Source organism: Lontra canadensis, unplaced genomic scaffold (genome assembly GCF_010015895.1).
Source record: "Lontra canadensis isolate GAN:19392208 unplaced genomic scaffold, GSC_riverotter_1.0 scaffold11, whole genome shotgun sequence".
In the NCBI taxonomy this organism is placed as follows: domain Eukaryota; kingdom Metazoa; phylum Chordata; class Mammalia; order Carnivora; family Mustelidae; genus Lontra; species Lontra canadensis.
The window spans coordinates 5,903,069-5,915,996 of NW_022631005.1; the positions used below are offsets into that span (position 1 = coordinate 5,903,069).

At 37.0% G+C, this 12,928-nt stretch overlaps 1 long non-coding RNA gene across 2 annotated transcripts in view; it reads left to right on the forward strand.

The window, feature by feature from the left end:
• Positions 1-12,928, forward strand: part of LOC116866838 — a 48,102-nt gene that overhangs the window by 9,824 nt on the left and 25,350 nt on the right. Inside the window, exon 3 of one of the 2 annotated variants that reach the window (XR_004382483.1) lies at positions 3,246-3,285. The exons of the other annotated variant lie outside the window; for it this stretch is intronic. This is a non-coding gene — a long non-coding RNA (uncharacterized LOC116866838). Of the gene's footprint in view, positions 1-3,245; positions 3,286-12,928 lie in introns of those variants that run through there. 2 annotated transcript variants of the gene reach the window in all.

Below are 12,928 nucleotides of genomic sequence, written 5' to 3' on the forward strand. Positions count from 1 at the left end.
TATGAGAGCTCTAGTTATTCCTCATACTTGTCAACACTTGGTATGGTCAGTGTTTTTATTTTAAATCTAATACGTGTGTACTGTTAACCTCATTGTAGTTTTAATTTGTATATTCCTAGTAACATGATGTTGAGTGTCTTTTCTGTGTTTATTTCCTACATGTATATCACTTTTGGTGAAGTATCTGTTTACATCTTTTGCTTATTTTTTAATTGGGTTGTATCTTACTGAGATACAAGTCCATTACTAGATACATGATTTGCAAATACTTTTTCCCAGTCTGTGGCTTGTGTTTTCATTCTCAACAGTGTCTTTCAAAGAGCAGTTGTCTTTTATTTTGATACTTTTGGTGTCATATTTTTAAAATATTTGCCTAAACCAGAGTCACAACAATTTTCTCCTATATTTGCTTCTAGAAGTTTTATAATGGTATATTCTACATTTAAGTGTAGGGTCTGTTTTGATTTTTTTTTTTCCTTTTTGGTATAAGATATTGATCAAAGTGCATTTTTCTGCATATGGATATCTAGTTTCTAGATATGCATGGGACCACTTTTTGAAAGACCATCCTTTCTCAATGAGATGCCTTTTCACCTTTGTAAAAACAAAACAAAACAAAACAAAAAAACACTGTCCATGTGTAGATCTATTTTTGTACTCTATTCTGTTTCATTGACCTATTTATTTTCATGCCAATATGACACTACTTTCATTAAGTAGTTTATATCCATATTGAAATCAGGTAGTGTTACTCTTATAACATTTTACCCCCAAAGTTATTTTGGCTTTTCTAGGTCTTTTCATTTCCATATGAATTTTAGAATGACCTCAGTGAAACTGTTTATTTTGTGATTCTCTTTTTTTCTCATTCCTTCATTTTGATGATTCTTATTAGTTGCCATATCTTTCAGTCCACTGTGCCTTTTCTTTTGCAAAGACTAACCTCCTTTTCATACAATTCAGAATATTTTTCATCACAGACATTGTAGTTTTCATCTCCAGAAGTTTTGTCTTTTATTATATCTTCATATCTCTCCTTGAGTTTTTGAAAATATGGAAAAAAATTCTATAATAATCATTTTAATATTCTTGACTGCTAATTCTATCATCTGTGTCATTTTTAGGTTAGTTTCATTGATTGGTTTATTTTTATTTTTTTCCTTATGATGGATGAGACTTTCCTGATGCTTTGCATGCCTGGTAATTTTTGAATTGATGCCAGGCATTGTAAATTTTACCTTGTTTATGTGAGATATTTTTTTATTCCTATAAATAATTTTGAGCTTTATTTGGAAAATATTTGATTCTTTTAAATCTTAAAGATTTATTAGAAGGGATCAGAGCACTGTTGAGGGCAATGACCATTACTATAGCAAGATACTTCTGCGTACTTACCTAATGCCCCATAAATCATTATTTTCCAGTCTGTCTGTTGTGTACAGGACTATTCCCAGCCCATGTAAACTCTAAGTTAAATTACCTCTCAACCTTTAGGTGGTTCTTTCTCAGTGCTCAGGTAATTTCTTCAAATGCATGTGATGGTCAGTGCTCTACTGAATAAAGGAATTCTCTGTAGATTTCCAGGATTCTCTCTCAGTGCTGCTGTCTTTTCTTCAGTTTTTTTGTCCTGTGAACTCTAGCCTTCTTGATTTTTCTGGACTCTTAGCTTCATTTGCTCCACACAGGGCATCTACCAGAGTTCCCTTCCCTGTGCCATCTTGTGGGAACTCTCTTGGGGATTTAAGTAAGATCATCTTAAGACTTACCTCATATATTTCCTTTATCCTAGGGATTACTCTCCTGTTGCCTGATATCAAGGGTCTTGAAAACAGTTCTTTTATGTATTTGTTAGGTTATTTTGTTCTATTTTGGTTGTATGTGGAAGCCTTCTCTAGCTAGCTTTTGGATCTCTCTCCTTGGTTGATTCACATTAAGTTTCATATTAAACTTAATATATCCAAATGAGAACTCTACCTTCCATGAAAACTCTTCTTTTCCCATCTCAGTATATATCATCAACCACAAATTGCTCAAACTTAAAACCTAGAAGTCATTTTTAATTGCTCCTTCTTCATGACCAACACCCAGTCCTTCAGCAAGACATAGATTACACCTCCATATTATACCTTCAATCCATTCATTTCTCATCATTTCTACTCCGTGATCTCATTGAGGGTACAGTCATCTTTCATTGAGATTCTTGTAATAGTCTCCTAACTGATCTCCGTGTTTCCTCTTTGCTTCTTCCTTTATCCCACCATAATCATTCATTATATGGCATTGTTGTGAACTTTAAAAACTATAAACTAAGTCAAATCACACTTATAAAAATCCTTTAAAGTCCTCATTATACATAAAATAAAAATCCAATCTCCTTATAATGTCTTACATGATAAAAAAGATTGACCAACTTTACCTTGAACTATTCACATCCTTCTTAACTATGATCCAGCTACACTAGCATTTTTACTTTCTAGAAAACTCCAAACTCTTTTCCTACCTTAGAGCCTTGCCACCACGTGGAATGTTTTTTCCTTAGTTTTGTGGTATGACTGATGCTCTCTTATTTTTCATGTCTCAACTTAACTAATAATAACTCTGCAGACAAGCTTCCACTAACTTTTCCATTTAAGTACTTTGTTTTCTATCATCATACCCCACCTGTTATCTTCATGGAACTCGATCACCTTGCACTTATATTCTGTAATTATATAGCTATTAACATATTTATGTCTGTTTCTACTAGATTGTAAACTTTGGGAGGTCTGAACCATATTTCTTTGCTCATTTCTGTATAGCCACTACTTAACACTGCCTGTCACATAGCAGGTATTCAATATATTGCTGATCAATTAAAGAAAATGATTGAGTTGAAATCACATTTGTTGTGGTTTCCTAATGCTAGAAAAATTATTGTTGCTACTTTTTATAAATTGCTAAATTCCCACAATTAGAGAATAATCTCTTTAAGAGTTAGTACTTTGGGAAAAATTTTCACTTTTTAGATTTTCATTTAGGAGATCATTTCCTTAAGATTGAAATCAGAGGGTAGAGTAAATATGTGAATACTGTAAATATGTGAAAATGAGGAGGATATTCAGGGGAGAAAGAATGGGAGAGTGGAAGAAAGAGGCAAAAAAGATTTGGGGACATAAAATACAAACACAAATTATGTCATATATACTCACTTAGGTGAATCCTAATCATTATATTATTTTTTAAAAGATTTTATTGATTTGTTTTAGAGGGAGAGCAAGCATGAATAGTGGGAGGGACACAGGAAGCAAGAGAGAGAATCTCAAGCAGACTCTGCTGAGCGTGGAGCCCATCATGGGGTTTGCTTTCATGACCCTGAAATCATGACCTGAGCTGAAATAAGAGTTGGGTGCTTAACCTCCTGAGACATCCAGGTGCCCCATTATATTATTTCTATATTTATATTTATATATTCCAATGGCTGTAGTATAGTTAATGTTTATATAATAGCTACTATATCTCATTTAATTTTCATAACCCAGTGAAAAACTTAGTTTTATTATTTCCATCTTATAGATGGGAAATGAAGTTCAGAAGATTATTCTCTTCCCTCAAAGTCATGAAACTAATACTTGCCTTCAAAGTATGAGCTTTTTGTTGCTCAGTCCTAGTGCCAGACAACCTGGAGTTCTTGAAGTCTTTTTCCAGATGCCTACAAAGAATCTTCAAAATATAGGTACTATGACAGACAAGAGACATGGCTTAGAGATCAGGCTGTTGTTTGTGTATGTTCAAGAGCACTGCTCTCATTCTAAGAGAGCTCTCATATTAGAAGTGCTATTCATATGTGTAAAAATTGTCAAGATTCTGTTACTTGCCAAATCTTCGGTAGCTAACATTAGCTAATTACAAGTCCCACACTCCTGTGATATTTAGAATTGCTAAAAGCACAATTATTAAGCTAACATCAGCTTTTGTGCTGAGTATTATTAACTTTTAATATCTGAAATTCTGTGTGGACCTTACTTTGTCAAAGTTTTTTATCTAAGTTCTTGGCCCTTTCTTCCTTTTTGTACATAACAGATTGTACTGACTAGATTAGAAGTAACCATGGTTTAATCTTTATTCACTCTGAGATACCTTGATGCCCAAGAAGCTTTCAAACTGCTACAGTTGGGTGGGCTGATCTTATTGCCAAGTTGAGGTTGGTATCTCTGTTGTATAAAATTGTAATTTCTATTTTCTCTCTTTCCTACCTTACTACATTGTCCATCAAGTTCTAGCTGCAGGGTGACCTACTTTAGTTTCTTGTTTTCCCATGAGGTTTCATCCATTCATAAATTATCTATGGAGTGAGTACCATGTGCCAGGTTTTTAGTGCTAGATACATGGGTAGTAAGCTAAAAGATAAAAATATGTGTTTGTGGTTTATATTCTAGCAGGGAGATAAACATGAAAAAAGACAAATAAGGAAGTGATGTAGCATGTTAGAGAGTGTTAATGTTAGAAAATATAGGAGGAAGGGGGAATTCAAGAGCCTGGAGTGGTTTGAGATGGGAAGAGCTGCAATTCTAAATAGGTTAATCAGGGAAGGCATCACAGAAAAGATGACGAGAGGTAAGGGAAGGCCCCATGTGGGTGTCTGGGCAAGAGCTTTCCTGTTAGAAGAAACAGCATGTGCTCTGAGGTCAGTGCATGCCAGGAATATGCCAGATGCAGCAAGGAGGTCAGAGGGGAGAGAAGAGTGAGCAAGTAGAAGGAACTATAAGGTGGAGTTAAGAAAACACACACACATACACACACACACACACACACACACACAGAATAGTAGGTGGTTTGGCTTTATACAGCATTGTAAGTACTTTGGCTTTTACTCTTGAAATAAGAGGCCATTAGAAGGTTTTCACCAGGGGCGCCTGGGTGGCTCAGTGGGTTAAAGCCTCTGCCTTCGGCTCAGGTCATGATCCCAGGGTACTGGGATCGAGCCCCACATCGGGCTCTCTGCTCAGCGGGGAGCCTGCTTCCTCCCCTCTCTCTCTCTCTGCCTGCCTCTCTGCCTACTTGTGATCTCTGTCAAATAAATAAATATCTTTAAAAAAAAAAAAAGGTTTTCACCAGAGCAGTGATATAATATGAATTTTAAAGGATCACTTTGGCCTCTGTGTTGAAAATAGACTCTAGGGGCCAAGGTTGAAGTAATGAGACCACTTAAGAGGCTATTTTAGTGTTACAGACAAGATGAAGGTGGCTGGAGCCTGGAAGGCAACAGAGAAAGTCATCAAACGCAGTGAGCTTCTGGGTATATTTTGAAGGTAGAGCTGACAGGATTTGCACTAGATTTGATATGGATACGAAAGAAAGGGCAAGGCAAGAATGACTCCAGGATTTTTTGTTTTGATCCACTAGCAAGGTGGATTTGCCATTAACAGAGGTGGGAAGACAGAAGAGTAGCTCTCAGAGGGGAGGCTCAGGAGTCCGGACATGTCAACGTGGAAATAACCCACCTGGATTTTTGTTGTTGTTGTTGTTGTTGTTGTCTTGTTGTTTTGTTTTGTTTTTAAGGTTTTATTTATTTATTTGACACAGAGAGAGAAAGAGAGAGTGAGAGAGGGAACACAAACAGGGGGAGTGGGAGACGGAGAAGCAGGCTTCCTAATGAGCAGGGAGCCCAATGTGGGGCTCGATCTCAGGACCCTAAGATCAGCGTCTGAGCCAAAGGCAGACACTTAAAGACTGACCCACCCAGGTGCACCTCACCTGGATGTTTAATAGGTCTTAAGTCAGCAGTTTTTCAGTTAGAATTTGGAACCAAGCGAGGGGTCCAGCCTGAATAGATTGTATTGAGAGCTGTGAGACTGAATGAGATCACTTAAAAAAAAAAAAAACATAAAGATAAGGTGTCTAAGGTCTGAGCTCTGGGGTGTTCCAAGTTTGCAAAGTCATCTAAATAGATGAAGGGGAAGATTAGTGTTGACTTGAAAGCAAGGTGAAGAAAGGAGGAAGAGGTGATCACCCTTGTAAAATTTTGCCGATAGAATCAATGAGAAGAAGCTAAACACTAACCAGTGCATGAGGCAATATGGGGGTCCTTGGGGGTCTTGGAAATAGCGGTTTGGGTAAAATGGTCGAGGCCAAAGCTTGAGTGAAGTCAGTTGAAGAGAAAATGACAAGAATATGCATATGAGCCCTTTGATTTTTATTTTGATTTTTTTAAGATTTTATTTATTTGAGAGAGAGAGGGAGAGAGAGAGTAAGCGAGCACGAGTGCATGAGTAGGGGGAGGAGCATCAGGCAGAGGGAGAAGCAGGCTCCTGATTTGGGGCTCAATCCCGGAATTCCAGAATCAAGACCCGAGGTTTAACCTACCAAGCTACCCAGGTGTCCCTGGGTCCTTTGATTTTTAAGCATTAGGGTCATTTAGAAGATTCTTATTCCTGACAACAATAGAATCCACACAGATAGCTCTTTTCTGGAGTATTTTAGCTTATCCATCACTGCAAAGCAAATTTTGGGCTCTCTTTCTGTCTGATCATTGTGCATGACCTCTGCGCTGAATTAGCTGTTTTTCCCTTGAGGAAATTCCTCTTTCCCCCAAACTGTGGAGCTTTCTCTCAGTTTGCAGTGGCCACTCTTCCTTGCTCAAACAGAAGAAATATCTATTTGTGCCTTATAGAAAAGTATATGCCAAATAAAAGAATAAGAATATCCATGTATTTCTATATTAGTGGTATTTGTCTGGCCTTCTTTTGTGGATAGAACTTTTCTTCAAAATGGATAATGTCGTTAGCAAATGACAGAAATTAATGCAAAACGGTTTCTACTCTAAGGTGGTATTCGTATATGTCCACAAGTTTCGGTGTGAAAAACTAATACATTTTTTCCAATGTTAAGTGCAAATATTTGTGAGAGAAAGAAAAAGACTAGTCAAAAACTGACTCTCAAGTATTTCCTGTGTGTGTGTCTGTGTGCGTGTGTGTAGGTATACCTACATATATACACACATAAATATGTGTATGTGTGTAAGTTTATTTTGAAATAATTCGGAATTTACTGAAAAGTTACAAGTCCAGTACAGAGAACTTTTCTGAGAGTAAATTGACACCATGTTGCAGCATCACCCCCAAACACCTTAGTGTGTAATTCAGATAAACAAGGATATTCTCCTGCATTACCATAGTACAACCATCAAAGTCAAGAAATTAACACTGATATGTTACTACCATTTAGTCCACAGAACCTATTCAAATCTTACCAGTCGTATCAGAGAATCCTATGTAGGGTCATGTGATATATTTAGAGGTCACACTTCCTGAAGTTCCTATCTGGAAGAGTTCTTTAGTGATTCCTTGATTTTTGTAACCTAGACACTGGTCACCTATTTTGTAGACTGTTTTCCAGTTGAGTATGTTTGATGTTTCCTCAATATTAGATTTAGATTGTGCAGTTTTTTAAAAAGATATTATTTTAGAGATAGAATGAGTGGGGCAGCGGGGAGTGTGTGGAGAGAAGGAGTCTCAAGCAGACTCCCCACTGAGCTATGCCCAGCAGGGGCTCAATTCCAGGACCCTGTGATCAGGACCTGAGCTGAAGTCAAGAGTTGGATGCTTAACCAACTGAGCCACCCAGGCGCCCCTAGCTTATGCAATTTTGGTGTGAATATCACAGAAGGGATGCTCTGTTTTTGTACCCTGTTACAGGATATTGCATAGCCCAGTGCTTCACATTATTTATCTCAGTACTGGTGATGTAACTTTGGTCTGTTAGTTAAGGTTGTGTTTGTTAGTTTTCTCTGGTGTGAAGTTATTCATTTCCTTTCATAATTGAATCACTATTTGTATGGAGATAATTAGAAACTATGCAAATATCTCATTCTTTATTGAACTCTCTCTTTCCCTAGCTTTAGCATTCATTCATGTTTGTTTTTTAAGATTTTATTTATTTAGGGGTGCCTGGGTCCCTCAGTCATTAAGCATCTGCCTTTGGCTCAGGTCCTGGGATCAAGCCTCACATTGGGCTCCCCGCTCAGTGGGAAGCCTGCATCTCCCTCTCTCACTCCCCCTGCTTATATTCCCTCTCACTGTGTCTCTCTCTGTCAAATAAATAAATAAAATCTTTTTTAAAAAAGGATTTTATTTATTTTTTGATAGAGCGAACAAGCACAAGCAGTGGGAGAGGTGGGGAGAGGGAGAAGCAGACTCCCTGCACAGCAGGGAGCCAGAAGAGGGGCTTGATCCCAGGACCCTGGGATCATGACCTGAGCTGAAGACAGTTGTTTAAACCACTGAGCCACCCAAATGCCCCTCGTTCATGTTTCTTTACTGAATTACTATAATGATGGTTGACAAATGGTGCTTTTCTAATTCTACCATTTATTCTGCCTTTATTAGCTGTAGTCTACCACAAGAAAAATCTTTGTTTTCCCCCATTTAATCATTTATCTATTTTTATTACTATGAAGTTCATGGGTTCTTATTTTATTCAATGATTTATCATTTACTAATATGATTACTTATTTTGATGATTATTTTGTCCCAGATTTGGCCAGTGGGAGTCTAATCTGGTTTCTATGTATTTTTAGCATATTCATTTAATTCACTGAGGACTTTCTTACTTTCTGGCACAAGGAGGCACATCTTGTACTTTCTCTGCCCTGGCCCTGGAGTTAGCTTTTCTCTAAGCATCTCTGCTTCCTTTTATAAAGGGTGGTATTTAGAAACCAACACCTGGGTGTTAGATGTGTTTATTCTTGCTGGAGTGTCAATTCTCCCAGGTTCTCCTAGTCAAGAGTATTAGGGAATATATGCATATATGTATTTATTATAATCATATATAATAAATTATTGTGTATTTGCACTTATTTTGTATTTTCACATCTGTCAGTGACTATTGAAAACCTTGAGTTTGCACTGATACTCTAATTCTAGTCCAATACCATGAAGTTCATTTCAGTGTTCTCCCTTTCCATATGGAAATTGTACGTATAGTGAGAAACCTGGCTCACCATACTAATATGATCTCCCCTCTATGTAAAATCTCCTACCTCCATAATCTCACTACCACTACCCCCTAAACAGTAACTTCCTTAACTTGTCCTCAGCCTCCAGCTATGCTCCAGGCTGGTGACCACCATTTCCCCTTCCTCCTAGTCAACCTCCTAGTCCCTTCTGGGCTCCAACACCACAATACCGTGCACTGGGCTGGGCCAATATGGTCTTATCACTCTCCTATCAACTCCTACCTCACTAAGAAGGAAGGAAGGAGGCAAGGAGAGAAAGATTAAATGTATTCAGGTATAGAATATATTCCATGACCTTTTAATGAACTGTTAACATTCATAATTCTGAGTGTTCTTGAATCTACAAGGATGACAAATTTAAGAAGCTGATGCAGTTTTAACTCACATCAGTCTTATGATTACATTTTCCATAGTAAATTGTGTAAATGTAATCTCAGATACATTTATTCCTTCTCAGCTTCAAAGTCTTTTTTCAACTAATTTTATGAAATACTTGTATTTTCATCTTTGAGAGAAAATAAACATTTTGTCCTTTTATCCCATGTAGTCTGATACTTTTGAGTGGAGGCACTTCTGGGAAGCCATAGCAATTTCTGTATGAAGTTTATTATCTGAGAAGACAGTGACATATTCCTCAATTTTAGTAATTGTGGAAAAAATGCCACCATTTCCTCTGGCCCCAGTCCAGCCAAAAAAGATTAATGTCTCTGTCCCTTGATAGATCAAAAGGAAAACCTGGGGATCAGTGTCATTTTGACTATGAACACTTATTTATTATAAGTAAATAATACTTATTTGACTATGAACACTTTGTATTTTTTATTCTTTGTAATTCCCTTTTTATTGTTATTTCCAAGTGTAGGTAATATGCTTGCTCTTTAAAAAATCAACAAATGTTAACTCCACATATAATACAAAAATGAATCCTATAACTTAGCAGAAAATTTTTTAAAGACAGGTATATAATTTTAAACATTTTAACTAAATTTATAATTTTTTATTAATGTCATATACAGTTAATATACTACATTATATATTTTTTAAAGATTTTATTTGTTAGAGAGGGAGAGAGAGAAAGAGTGTGTGTGTGTGCATATGCAGGAGGAGCAGCAGGCAGAGGGAGAAGCAGGCTCCCTGCTGAGCAGAGAGCCCAATGCAGCACTCAATCCCAGGACTTTGGGATCATGACTTGAGCCAAAGGCAGACCTTAAACGGACTGAGCCATCCAGATGTCCCTACATTATATGTTCTACATGCAAACATACCTGTGCTATAGAAAATCAACATAAAGAGGTGAGGAAATAGTTTAAATAATGAATTTTAAAAGGAGGAGAGTTCAGAAGAGCCTAGCTTCTATTTGGAAATTAGGTGATGGTAGGAGTCCAATGACAATGCCGGTTCAGTTGAACAGTATGGAGAAAAGCCACATTCTGGGAGATAGGTCAAAGTGGAAGAAATAAAGATCGAAACTGTTCCAGATACTACTTAAGTTTCAGGTGACCGTTCCAACACCACTTCTTACAGGAAGCCTCACCTGAGCCCCCTGCTGGCCATTGCTTCCTTAGCAGCCTGCTCTCTTTCTACCAGATCACTCACTAGATCTTTTGTTTTGTTTTTTTCCTGTAAGTATAGAACAAAGACCGTATCTTCACTCATAAATCTCGTAACACAGTGCTTGGCCTATAACAGGTGCTCGGTAAATTAATTTTAGCTTGAAAACAATAGAAGAAGAGTTTGAGAGAGCAACATGGTCCTATATTCAACTACAATGAAATAACCCAGAAAAACGCTTGGTTAATTTCCTCCATTAAGATCTTCTAGATACAATGGAAGGAGAATGGATTTTAAAAAATTAAAGTTTCCTAATCAAGCAATGAAATTAAGCAAAACTTGAGACCCTGTCAGTGGTATTGTAATAATGTTGTATGGTGACAGATGGTAGCTACACTTGTGGTCAGCATGGTATGATATCCAGACCTGTGGAATCACTATGTTGTACATCTGAAACTCATGTAACATTGTCTGTCAACTATACTTAAAAAAGAACAGCTGAGACACTAATGCTAAATGTTGAGGTTATCATAAATGTTAAAATGAAGCAATATACAGAAATGAATGAGAGAGCACTGGGGAATCAGATCATGTTGGTTTGAATTCATACTGTACTTATTAGACCTGTGATCTTGTGTTATAACTTGTGTACCCTACAGTTTCCTCATCTTTAAAATGGAGATCATAACAATCCAATGACAAGATTGTCATTAGGTGTGGGTATGTGCGTAACTTGTATATATAGTAAAATCTCAACAAACACAAGGTGTTCTTATTCCTACCTCGGTTTTCCAATCTAGGTTCTTTATTTGGTTTAAAATGATTGAATTTAGTACAAGAAAAAAATTCTCCAAATGTTATTGATAACTAGTACACAGAAACGTTCATATTTTGGACTTCTTAGTAAAAGAGGCATGAGGTCCTAGAGGGAAAGAACGCTGTCTTGTCCTCCAGGTTATTTCGTGTCTGGCACACACTGTGTACTACATATAGAATTTTGGCACCAAATAGATAATAAATATAAAAGAATTCACCTTTTTAAAAAAAAACTTCTGGTCTCTTTTTCTGTAATTGTGCTTTCATATGTAGAAAAAATTAAGCCTGAATGCGAGAGTGCAGTTCCTGATGAAAAACTGAGATTAGTGTGGAGTTAAAAATTTGAAGGACTTAAAACTGAAGTACTGAAATAAACCAGATATCTGGTGGTTGGTAGGTCTGCATCAACATTGTTTGCCAACTCCAGGTTTGATCTGTTAGATAGTGCAATTACCCTATCTACCATCTAACCTCACAATCTCACTTGAGTATTAGAGATAGCTCAGGTGTCACTTTTTAAAAATTGGAAAACAAATTGATTTTGTATGTCTGCACTGCCACCACCAAAAAGCAGTCCCACATGCCTTTCATTAGTAGAACTGTGTATTTAATTTACACATAAAACTATCATAGAGTTATCATCCTAGACAGTGTGCCTGGGGATAATGTGGGAATTACGCTCTTTTGTGTAACTGGGAAGGTCTCCAAGATGAGTGCCATTTCTTGGAACAGCAAAATTCTTTTCTCACATGAGCTACATGACAGAGGAGTGTTACATAGCTCACCCATGGATGCTGGCAGCTAAGTGACACCCAAACAGAGTTCTGATTCTGCATTATGTAATTGGAAATCCCTGCAGTGCAATAACTTTCAATGTGCACAATGATCTAAATTAATGTATCACTTCTACTCAGGGAGAACTAGGCTGCCAATGATTTCATTTCTTTCCCCCCTCTTAGTTGAGAGATACAATTTGTCTCAGAGAAAATTGTCATGGATGTTCCTGCATGTCTGTTTTGCAGAATGAAGATATGTTTTGGGCTGTCCTTTTTGTTTTTTTGCTTAATCCTTTGATATTTGTGAGCTTCATTCATTTCAGTGCTATTTGTGTGTTGGTGTGTGTAGGTGTCTGTGTGTGGGGGGGGGGATGTGTGTATTTCTGCATTAATTCAGTGGGTGTGAGATACTATGAAGGTGCCGTGGCTATTGTATATGTTACTTTTATGTCTTAGGTATGGTTGCTTAGTGGCCAGACTATGGGAGATATTTTTCCTATGGCAGTAGATAGTCTTCTGGCAGATTCTCAAAATGATGCCATTGGCTATTTTAGAATTATTACTCCTGGATCTGTTTCCTACAATCCTTTCCCTTTCCTGAATGTGTTTGTCTTTCTTTCAGCTTCAGTTCAAAGGTATTACTGTTCTTTGATCTCGTTTTTCATAAGCGATTGTTTACCCATGGTGTTTTGTGCTAAAAAGAGTATTTCAATGGAAATTACTTCCTTTGGTTCATTTTCAGTACGTGTTTTACAGTAATACTTTGGCTTTCACCAAAGGGAGATGGTACTGA